General features: G+C 37.5%; 1 long non-coding RNA gene across 1 annotated transcript; it reads left to right on the top strand.

Moving 5' to 3' along the window:
- Nucleotides 1-2,702: 2,702 nt before the first annotated feature.
- On the top strand, nucleotides 2,703-9,522 carry LOC123870705. The gene is made up of 3 exons (XR_006797127.1): nucleotides 2,703-2,845; nucleotides 4,527-4,532; nucleotides 9,513-9,522. It is a non-coding gene; the product is annotated as an uncharacterized LOC123870705 (long non-coding RNA).
- Nucleotides 9,523-12,517: the final 2,995 nt, after the last annotated feature.

Below are 12,517 nucleotides of genomic sequence, written 5' to 3'. Positions count from 1 at the left end.
GTCATACTACGGCCCTGAGCGTTAATGTGAAGTGCTAAATGTCCTGAAGATTTTTAAATCATAATTACTGTAACAGGTGCTGTAATTTAGATATTTAAACGAGAACTGGTAGAGAGGCACTCTTAGCATTCTTTGATTACTTGATATGACTTACTTGATTTTAAACGAAGTTTTTTACGATCTTATATTAGGGTAAAAAAGGTATTTTTGGGTCACCAACTAATCACAAACATGTTTCCAAAAAACATTTGAAATTCAATTTGAAAATGTTTTTAAACAATATTCTAAATTCAATTTGGAAACATAATTTTGTTTGTCATTGGTTGGTTACTCAAAATGGTTGGAGCTCACTGAGATTTTTGGCTCTGTCATTTGTATTTGATTACATAACAAAGAGAGCGCTACATTAACTTCTTTCCGTGGATGAAGTGTAAGTATTGATTTACTATACTTTTACTTCAAGTATATAATTGCAAATGTACGTCCTGCCGAATTAGAAATGTCCATAAACAAGGTGGGAGCCAATTACAGAGTGCTCGTAAAATGCCCCCGATGTAAACACGACTCACCCCTTCGATAGTTGCGTCTCTGTGATACAGTGTGGTTAATATTTTAGAATAGAATAGAATAGAATTATTTTTATTCAAATAAACTTTTACAAATATTTATGAATCGTCAAATGTTTCTATTCCTTTCCTATCGAGAAGATCCAGGAAGAAACTTGCTAGAACCAGCAAGAAACTCGGCCGATTTTGAACCGAACTTCCTCGTATAGTTCCTGGTTACTGTTTTTTGTAAATAGTAAAATTAAATGAAATTAGTTAATTATAGGATTTATACTTAGGTCTGAACACATGCCATTAGGCAAGTTTAAACATTTAATGAAGAAAAGGGATTCTCCCAATTTTGTGGTAAACGATATTTCAAACTTGCTGTTGGCATGTGCTCGCAACCGTAATTTGAGAGAAACACTAAAGTATGAACTAATTTTTTACAAATATTGGTATTTTCAACTATATTTTTAGCAAACCCTTGAACATTTTGGCATTGAAAGTGTAGGTATAATATATTAGTGATTCTTTCAAATCCCCCTTCCAGGTTAGCCCGCTTCCACCTTAGACTGCATCATCACTTACGACCAGGTGAGATTACAGTCAAGGGTAAACTTGAATCTGAATCAAAAAACATTGTTAGGTATATATTTATTAACATTTCGATAACACAAAATAAACATGCTGTATAAGATCAACTCCTCTAAGCTGTTAACATTATCAAATCGCTCTTTCGAAATGGCGTCCGATAAACTATCGGCCCCATTGTCCGGTAGCGGGTTCGACTCCGGCATTTGAGAGGCCTTAAAATCAATTGCCCGTAAAATTGGCTAACCAGGCGGAAAATATATCCGACCGGAACTGTGGAGCCTTTTTCGTTAATAGCCAGAGGAAAGATCGGTAGAAACGTTTGTTGATACCACTGCTTAAAGTAGTAACTTAATACCTATTTATTTATTACTAGAGGATGCCCGCGGCTTCGCCCGGTTCGGTTGTTGGAAATCCCGTAGAAACTCTTTGATTTTCCGGGATAAAAGTAGCCTATGTCCTTCCCCGGGATGTATCCCAAGTCTGTACCTTTCATTAAAATCGGCTCAGCGGTTGGGCCTTGAAAATGTAGCAGACAGACGGACAGACAGACAGACACGCTTTCGCATTTATAATATTATAGTATAGATTTATTGGCACACCCACTAGGTGGACAGACGATATCAAACCGGCCAAAAGCCGGCAGCGCAAGACTGTGACGCGTGTACGTCAATACAAGAGACCTATCGGTTGATAATGACGATGATGATAATTTATTGGTGGTTTTGGAGTAGGGATTGCAATCCAGCAGCATTTTCAATCCAGCTGGATTTTTGCTGGATTGAAGCAAATCCAGCTGGATCCAGCGCGGATCCAGCATTTATTGATTTTTAAAGAAATTTAACATTTTTTTTTTTCGTTTTAACCGTATAAACTTTAATAACTAACTACCTATATTTGTTTGTAGTTATAATATGAGGTTCCTATCTATGTAAAAAGCGTTTTATATGGCAAAAAAACTTTTTTTAATGAAGTTAAGTATGTATATAATCAATCGAAGTATGTACCATTCATTATCTATACACTATCGCCATTTTATAGGTAATTCATTGATTCCATTGCTGAAAAAATTGTGGAAGCGAGAATCAGTAACATCTTTGGAGGCAATAGAACCTTTGAACTGAATCGAAATTGAATTTTTTTCCTTGCCAGAAATTGTCTAAGTTCCGAAAAAGTGTTTGTTGGAATAATGTTCGGGGAGTATGGAAGGTGTTTCCAATCACAGCTCCTTAATTTAGCGATCGTCTGTCGTGATATATAAGGTCTAGCGTTATCCTGAAGCAGCAATGGACTAGAGCAAATATTGACCAGTCTCAGTTGTTTAGCGGCTAGCTTTTCTATCGAGGTTTGCAATCGTCGACAATAGATATCTGTCGTAATCGTCTGGTTAGATCTCAGGAAGCTGTAGTGTATGATGTCAGTACTGGTCCACCAAACACTCAAAAATAGCTTTTTATGAGTCAACTTTCGTTTGGGACAGGATTTGGCCGGGTTCTGCTGGGTTCAACCACTGTGATGAGCGATTCTGATTGATGTACTTGCAGATCCATTTCACATTACAAGTAACAATACGATGCAAAATTCCCTCATTATTGTGACGATTGAGTAATGTAATGCAGCACCCAAAGCGTGTTTGTTGGTTTGTAATTGTGCTTCACTCAATTCATACAGTACCCATTTCTCGAGCTTTTGCACTTTACCAATTTGTCATAAGTGAATTAAAATCGTTTTATCACTCACAAATGCTAGCGCTAATGTTAGTGTACCGCTAACTCTGACGTGGTTTGCGGTGGATCCGCTTCCACAATCATCTTTTAATACTTAGCTGTCAACTAGGATCTCCAAGGGGTTTATTTTGCAGGTCAAAACAATTTCCAGAATGAAAACATTAAACCCAAAAACGTACCTTGCTTTCTTTTTACAGTAACTTCCCTTATACACATCAGTTCTCAGTTTCTCAATCTCACTAATTTTCGAAATAAAATTGCGTAGCCTATCCCAATTCCCACGTAAAAATCTTTATAGAAGCTGAAGTTATAATATAATTTCAGACTTGACAATCCAATCATTTCTGTTACAGTTCTTTTATACTTTTCTGAAAGACATTCTATGGTTTTTGCGCGAAAAGAAAGTTAGTTACTTGTTTTTAGCTGATTGCGGATCCGCACCGCTGGATCCAGCGTCAGATGCTGGATCCAGCAAGCCCGAAAAACGTGCTGGATCCAGCTGGATTGCTGGATTGCGGATCCAGCATTGCAATCCCTATTTTGGAGTAATACTTGAACAATCTTTGTCAAAATACTTTTTCAAATGCTTGCATGTACAAAGATATAAGTAGGTATAGAGGCCAACGACTCAACTGTAGCCGCTGCATAACCTTTTTACTTTATACCTAAATCATCATATTAAACCCACTTCTGAGTCCAGGTCTCCATCCCGAATGAATGAGAATCTTACAGTGGCGATCACCTTCAGTGTTTTCCTTAACAGAAAACCATACTAAAGTGTTCTCTTTCATTTTATTAAAAAGATTTCTTTGAAATCTGATTTCATCATCTCAGCCCATCGCCGGCTCATTACTGAGTACGGGTCTCCTCTCAGGATGTAAAAAAATAGGCATTAGTCCATCACGCTGACCAAGAGTGGGCTGGCAGTGGCTGGCAGACTTCACACACCTTTAAAAACATAAAAGGATGCAGGTTTTTTTACGATGTGTCTTTTCACCGTCTATACTCACCAATATTATTATTAATTGCCTAAAATGTTATACCTAACTCTATATACTAAAGTAAAGTAAGAGGTGCCTCCTCATTCACGACATTCCAAACCAGTGGTAAATTATTTGACGATTCAAAAGCACTTGTAAAAGTTTATTTGAATAAAAATCTATTCTATTCTATTCTATTCCTCCCGGGGTCGAACCCCAGAGCTTGGAGCGTAGGACGCTCTTAACCACTATCACAGCTTTTTAATCTGATTTATCAAATGATGATCAAAAAAGAGGGAACTCTCAAGTTCGAGTGGTTTAACCAATACAGCGGCGGTGCCCTTTACGGTTATTGGCGGTCTGCCGGTGATGTCTTACGCTGTCTGTTCGGTTTGTTCACACGGACAATTTACTAGACAATACCTAGCAGTACCTACCTAGTTCTAAATCTATTCTATACATATAATAAAATTGTAGAAAAGTGGTGTCTGTACAATGGAAATATATAAAAAAAAAGTAGCAGGGGTTGTTATTATATCGATGCCGAACCCGAAATTGTAATTAATTTTTTTTTTGTCTGTTTGTCTGTTTGTCTGTGTGTTTGTGCACGCTAATCTCAGAAACGGCTTATTCGATTTAGATACGGTTTTCACTAATATATTGTAGTAAGCTTCACTTAGGATTTAGTGTTTATTTCATGTCAATCGGTTCATAAATAAAAAAGTTATGTCAATTTAAAGAATCACGGCGCCTCGCGCCTGAGCGTCCGTGGCTATATAAAGCGCGAAAAGTCACTATTCCACGCGAACGAAGTCGCGGGCACAGCTAGTATCAAATAAAATCCTATATGTTTACTATAATAGTGGCTTTGATCTTGGAAGATTGATGCTCTCGAAATGTGGTGCTGGAGCCAAATGCTAGGAGCCTCGTGGACTGAACTTCGTATGTAGGTATAGGTATTTAAGTACTCCAAGAATTCTGCACTAAACAACTCTTTCGAGGTTAGTTTATGTACTCTTTCGAGGTTAGTTAGTCACATATTAAAGTTTTGCGGACACGTCCACCGGCGTGAGAGTTACTCGATCAAGCGTTTTGTTGTGCAGGGCAAGGTGGAGTGCACCAGAGGACGATGAAGGTCACCCATGCGATAGACCGACCAAATTGTGTCTATAGAAGCAAGTATGTACAAGCTTCATTTGCTTGTGATCCGCCAAAACTAATAAATCACATGCACCACCAGCTCTCCCACTACTAAAGAAGCAGGAAAATTGACTGACTGATTGACTGACTGACTGATCTATCAACGCACAGCTCAAACTATTGGACGGTCGGGCTAAAATTTGGCATGCAGATAGTTATTATGACGTAGACATCCGCTAAGAAGGGTTTTTTTGAAAATTCCACCCCTAGCCTCGATGACACGAGGCGAGCTTACAAGCTGCTAGCGAACTCGCTGCCTTGTAACTTGTAAACTCGCCACGTGTCATCGAGCTTTTTCACAATCTGCTTTTGATTATCAGATTGTAAAAACGCTGCTTGAAAAATAGAAAGCCGGGCTAATTTACTCGCCATTCGCTGGCGTGTTGGCCTGTAGGCTAGTTAACTAGCCACGTGTCATCATCACTGCTAGTAAACTAGTGCGAGCATCTGCGTTTTGGCAGTTAAAGCTAAAATGTCAACACGCTAGCTAGTTGGCTACTGAGCGAGTGGAATGTTTTGTGTGTCATCGACACTCGCTTACTCGCTCACTCGCTAGCTTTTAAACTCCCCGACTAGCAGCTCGTAAATTAGCCCAGTGTCATCGAGCCTTAAAGGGGTAAAATAGCGAGTTAAAAATGTAGTTCACGCGGACGATATCGTGAACATAAGCTAGTTAGAAACTAAAGAGGTTCCCTGTTTTACTAGAATCCCTAAAACCAGCATGAAGCCTTCAAATCTAGTTAATTATTAAATTACGAGTAGGTATAATTAATTCTCTTAACCAAGTCTCAAAGCTAATCGAAATGACAGTAAATTTTTGCGGTCGGCATGAATATTAATTGTGTGAGTGTTTCGTTAATCTCAAACGAAATTGCGATAATATGCGCGCCGGTTTCTTCGCGAGTTACTGCTAATTTATGCTGTGGCACGAACTATGGCATTTTAACTCCTTCTGAGGAAACTACACGAACAGAACTAGAGGCAAGTCAATATTTCAGAAAAATGAAAAAATAACGAAACTCGTAGTAAAGTAATGTAAATGTGTTAGTCCAGTCATTAAGAGTGACTTTCTACTTGGGAATCCAAACTTTGATCCCTAGGACTCACTTTTAAATCGGAGTTATAAGCAACTAGCCGATGCCCGCGACTTCACCCGCGTGGATTTAGATTTTCGAAATCCCGTGGGAATTCTTTGATTTTCCGGGATAAAAAGTAGCCTATGTACTAATCCAGGATAGTATCTATCTCCATTCCAAATTTCAGCCAAATCCGTCTAGTAGTTTTTGCGTGAAGGAGTAACAAACATACACACACTCATACACACAAACTTTCGCCTTTATAATATTAGTGTAAAGTGTGATTTAATACCGCTTGCTCACCATTAAGGTGAAGAAAAACGTTATACGAAAACGTAATAATAAGAAATCCTTTTGTTTCAACATTTTCGACTGTCAGTCCATCTGTGTGTATCTTAAAGCTGTAATAAAAAATATTTAAAAGCTGTGCTAAAGCTGAAATTTAGCGCAATCATAGGGACTTCTTTCTACTATATAAACGTCTATTCAATCAATATTATCCACCTGATTCCGTCATTCGTGTTAGGGATATAAGTTATCTTTATTCCAAATTTCGTCAAAATTTGTATAGCTAATGGAGTCGTCAAAACGTAACAGACAGTCAGACAAACAGAAAATTACACTTCCACATTTATAATGAGCTAGCATATACCCACGAATTCGTCCGCGTGGACTTCATACATTTCAAATCCCTATTTTACCGTTAGGGGTTGAATTTTCAAAATTCCCTTCTTAGCGGATGTCTACCTCAAAATAGCTATCTGCATTCAGCCCGATCTGTCCAGTAGTTTGAGTTTTGCATTGATAGATCAGTCAGTCAGTCTGTCTGTCAGTCACCTTTTCCTTTTATATATTTAGACTTAAAATATTATTTTTCGGGTTTCTGCTCACATTTAATCAGGCGAATAAATTAGAATTATTTAACTTATCTCAGTTTATTTCAGGTCACTGGCGATCCGGCTTAACTGAAGCCAAAAAGTGTACAGTCACGCTTCGAACCACCCCCCCTTCCCCCCCTCGCCGGCTAACTTCATAAGACTATGAATTTAAATACGTTAGTCGATGTCAAAGGGTCGTGTTGCATCCAATGAGGCCGCTAAAATGTTGCAATTGAATGATTAGAGTTAGTTTTATAATCTGTGTTAAATTCCTTACATTAGGTTTTGTTATAAGTACATAAGTATTAAGTGATACCAAGTTTTAAATATTATTCCTAATAAGTGTTTACGTCAAGTCAACTACTTTGTTAAGGGCGCGCTTACATTTAAGCACATTTACATTTAAGACCTGTAACTCAAAAATTATATTTTTAGTTTCATATCAAAATCAAAAGATATTTTGTCAAACCAGGAAGCCTGTATAAATTATTTTTAACTAGCGATGTCCGCGACTTCATTCGCGTGGATTTAGGTTTTTTAAAATTCCCGTGGGAACTCTTTGATTTTCCGGGATAAGGCTTATGTGCTAATCCAGGGTATAATCTATCTCCATTCTAAATTTCAGCCCAATCCGTCCAGTAGTTTTTGCGTGAAGGAGTAACAAACATACACACACATACACATACAAACTTTCTCCTTTATAATATTAGTGTGATAAGGTGTGCATTAATTTCATAAAAGATTTTTGACTAAAACGCAAAAGGAATGTATATCTGCAAATTGCAGTCCCACGCATTGCTGGAGCGAGCTGCAAGTCAAATCCACGCTCTTTTTTCATTTACTTAATCTTAGATTTAGTAAAATCCTTTTTTTGTATGTTATTTAATATAGTCCCCGATCAAGCGTAATTTTAGCGCTCCACAACAGCAACTTTGCTTATCAGCGGACGGATTGTTGGGACAGCGTGTAAAAATATTCGAGCCACGACCCGAGTACTTGATGTTTGCTAATGCCTTATAGCCTTTGACTTTTATTACTTTTAATACTACATTGGTTAAATAATGCAGGAGCCAAAATAGATAGATAGCTAGATAGATAGAACACTTTATTGCACACAAAAACACATGTAAAGGAACACAACACAGAAAGAAAAAAACAGAAAAATAATTGTGTGCAAAGGCGGCCTTATTGCTTGGATCAATCTCTACCAGGCAACCTTCTTGAAAGGAGAAGCTAGTGTTGGATAGTACCAAGTCGCAAAGATCTTTAAGCCACGCTCATTTTGCATGGATTTTCATACGAAATTCAGTTATGCGAACACGTAGGAATAGGCACGAACGATACGCATACGTCCACGCTTTACGCAAGCGGTGTGCCATGTTTCATACAGTTCTATACATTACAACGCAATGGTACGCGCTACGTCTACGCTTACGCAGCCTGTGTGAACGAGCTATAACTCGCATCCAGTGCAAGCGCGGCCTAACGTTCCAATATATTGCCGAAATCATTTCAGAGGTCGGTGATCATAACAGATAGGTACGAAAATATTTGCGTGAACTCAAAAAAAAAATTTCGCTGCTAACAGTTGTACCTATACAAGATCAAATAGCGATCTGTTGTGGGGATATCCACTCTCAAAGTTCTTGTCGTGTTCGTATATCTAGTGTTTCTCTATGACCCGTTTAGTGTCAGACCTAGAACTAAAATTCCCTTCTAGGTGATACACCGTGGTTTTACACCGATACTCACCATTTCCTTATGACTCCAATGACTAACGTTACTTCAAGTAACCGTATGTGAATCAACCATTTCCGTTTTAGCTTTACATCTATGTTAAAATACGTCGATGACTGTAGTCCTTCTAAGGCTGGATTGTGTTTAAAAAAAAAAATAGCGAGCAAACGAGCAAGCGGATCACCTGATGTTAAATGATTACCGTCGCCCATGAACATTTGCAGTTGGTACCAGAGGAACCGCCTATACATTGCAAGCCTTTGGTTTTGGAATTTGTTGGTCCGTCCCTTGAATAACCCCATGTTGTAATCTAATGGGAACACCGCAGAAGGGAGTTGATTCCACAGTTTGCATATGCTGGAAAAAAGGATCAATGCATAAAGCGTACATTTCTCAGGCTACTTAGAAATAAAATAAGACAGATTTATTTATACCAAAATTATAAAAACTCGTTTTAACTCTAAGTCTAAGCAAAGTCAAAGTATACTCTACAGATGTCAGTCTAAATACCTCCTCAATTCTGATACTAAAGTGAAAACACAACACGACAGACTTAATAAAGCGACTAAGGCAAACGTATCTTCCTACTTAAGTTACCATAATTCCCATTAGATCCCCAGCCTATAAGCTACGATACACCGATAAATATTATTTTTATGCACCATAAAACAGATTAATGAGTTATCATAGTTTGCCCGCCGCGGCGAGCACATAACGCGTATTAATGTGTGTCTTGGACCGTTAAATATGATTCGAATAGGATTTTGTGGGATAGGTGATAAAATTGCATTTGGTTTTATGGATTTATAATATTTATTTGCTGCTCAAGTTAATACATTTTCCAAAGAAGGTTTTTTTGAAATTATAAACATCTAGGCTAATGATAACTTAAATACTGTACTGAACTACATGTAAAAAGCTCAAAAAGCCTATTTTGCTATCACATGAAAAAATATTTGGTACATGGGTAGGTACATTATACCTACTTGCTATTAATTCAGTATTTAGTTTTAAATATTCCATGAGATGAAAATTGCCCATATCTACGAGTATATTTAGGATGCAAGTCTTTTCTGTACTAAATAAATGATGCCCGCAACTTCGTCCATGTCGATTAAGATTTTTAAAATCCCGCGGGAACTCTGTGATTTACTGGGACCAAAAGTAGCCTATATCCTTCCCCGGGATGCAAGCTATCTCTTTACCAAAAACAGTTAATTGAATGGGCCGTAAAAAGCTAGCAGACAGACATACACACTTTCGCATTTGTAATATTAAGTAGATGTGAATCGTACACCGGTTTTAAGTTTAAGATATTTGGCTTAGTAACCGTGATCAATGTCAATGTGTTTTAAAGCATGTAGGGAATAGTAACAGTCCATCATCAAACTTCAGTTACAATAAAATGTACACAAATATTACGTCGCAATAAATATATTATCGGATGTTTCATCATAAACTATAATATGAGCACGGAAGCTTTGATGGTGTTATAAAAATAACGCAGCCGAGTTTATGGCGACAACGTAATTATTACGAGGCAATCTTTATGCGCAGGTGATATAAGAAGTATGATTCATGTTTTTCAGGCATTGCTTAAGAGAACTTGCGTGAACCAGTCATAATTTAAAAAAAAAAAAAACTCAATGGGTTGCGAGGACGAAGTGTCAATGGTAAGAGGGCATAGTTCGATAAAGTTGAAAACTAAAACCCGACTGCGATCGCCTTAATAACACTGAAATATTAATTAGAGTAAAATTGTTTGTCTGTCGTTTGGTGTATATTGTTGTAAATTTATACCCATGAATTAAGAATTTCCTCCTCTTTCATTTAACACCCCACTCGATACAGCAAAAAAATATTTTTGGAGACCTCCACTTTTTTTTTGTTACATCCACTAGGTCAATTCTTTCGTATGAAATATAGCCTATGTCACCCGGGTCTTTACAACGAATCAATTGACACCTGATTCATTAAAATCGGCCCAGTAGTTTAGGCGCTACGGTGGAACACACAGAATCTAGATACAGACATACATACACACATACATACATAGACTGCTAAAATCATTACCCTTGGCTTTGCCACAGTCGGGTAAAAAATCGAGTGGGGTCATTCGTAGGGGTCCCAAGGTGTTAGAATGGTCAACTTGCAACGAAAAGTGTGGTGACGTTTGACGACTCCCTAGATAGCCAAAATCAAACGAGTCGCAGGGAGCCGCTTAATTGGGGCGGCGCAAGACCTACACAAAGACCGACGTTCAACAGTGGACATCTATGGGTTGATAATGATGTCGATGATGATAAATTAGAAAGTCTGTTTGTGTGTTGGTTTGTTTGACGTGATTTTTCGCAAGGTTATATTTGAAGATCTAATGGGTAACATAGGCTTTTATCCCGTAAAACCCCGAGAAAATATCACGAGATATTTTAAAACCTGAATCCATATGGACAAAATTCTTTCAATACCTACCTAGTTAAGCTATCTTTTATTGGGCTACTGAAAGCAAATAGTAAATAGTTTAGAATAGATACAGTGTATCCGGGTAGAGTTCAATACCGGTGGGATGTCTTTATGAGGCAACAACTGGCCCCTGCTATTAGGCGATCGCTATTAGCTTTCACATAGATTATAAAAGACAAATAGATAAACAATAGATGCGGTAAAAGTTTTGCCACTCCTGATATTATATCAAGACTCTACCACCGATTCAGAAAGGATAATATTCTATGGAGAAGAGCCGACATGAAAGTCAATAGCTGTTTTTTAGACCTTCTTTTTTTTAAACTAAATATTATAATGTATTATGTGTACAATACTTAAAGCAATATTAACATTACCTTATCTTGGACTGCTGAATGCAAAGCGAACTGTTTGCATGCAACCTTCTTATTGAAAATTCGTCAATTGTGAAATAACCGTGACTTAACAAATATCTTATCAAAAAACTTTTTACTTACGAGTAGTTTTTCAAATCTTAGATTACAAAATAAAAATGTATCATTCATATACCATATACGCAATCATGTAAAATATACAGTTAGTCACACTATAATATTATAAAGGCGAAAATTTGTATGTGTGTGTATATTTGTTACTCCTTCACGCAAAAACTACTGAACGGATTTGGCTGAAATTTGGAATGGAGGTAGGTATTATCCTGGATTAGCACATAGGCTACTTTTTATCCGGAAAATCAAAGAGTTCCCACGGGATTTTGGAAAACTTAAATCCACGCGGACGAAGTCGCGGGCATAAGCTAGTGCAAAATAAGTTTGATTCGTTCAAATACGCTTCAAAAAGGGAAAGTATCAAGTAATTTACTCAAAATTATAAATCATTAACTCGACTATACTCTATTATACCTATAGAGTACGATGATGGCATTGCGACCAAACAAATGCCAGAAAAAATGCCACATCCTTACAACAAATCAATATGTTCTAACATCGGCACAATCGGCCATATCTTTGTAGAACACGTAAACTGCGGACGATCGTAAAAGAAAATGCGTCCACAAGTTGTCGAGATGTACTTATTTATCGATTTGTTGCGTGTACATTGCTTCCTAATCATCTACTGCCACGAAACATCTGATCAGCAATCCGAGAACCAGTGCGACAACATATCAACTTTCTCGCTGGATTTGCAATGCTTTGTCGATGTATATGCCACAAGAGAGCATTGTTTCATTAGCTAGCATATCTTTTAGCTCTTCACGACCCATCCGCTTGACCGATTTTGATGAAAAGAACATACCAAAATCCCCAAAAATGAAAG

The sequence above is a fragment of the Maniola jurtina genome, chromosome 13 (assembly GCF_905333055.1).
Source record: "Maniola jurtina chromosome 13, ilManJurt1.1, whole genome shotgun sequence".
Classification (NCBI taxonomy): domain Eukaryota; kingdom Metazoa; phylum Arthropoda; class Insecta; order Lepidoptera; family Nymphalidae; genus Maniola; species Maniola jurtina.
Note: the sequence above shows the minus strand (reverse complement) of the source record. Positions and strands in the feature narration are given on the sequence as shown.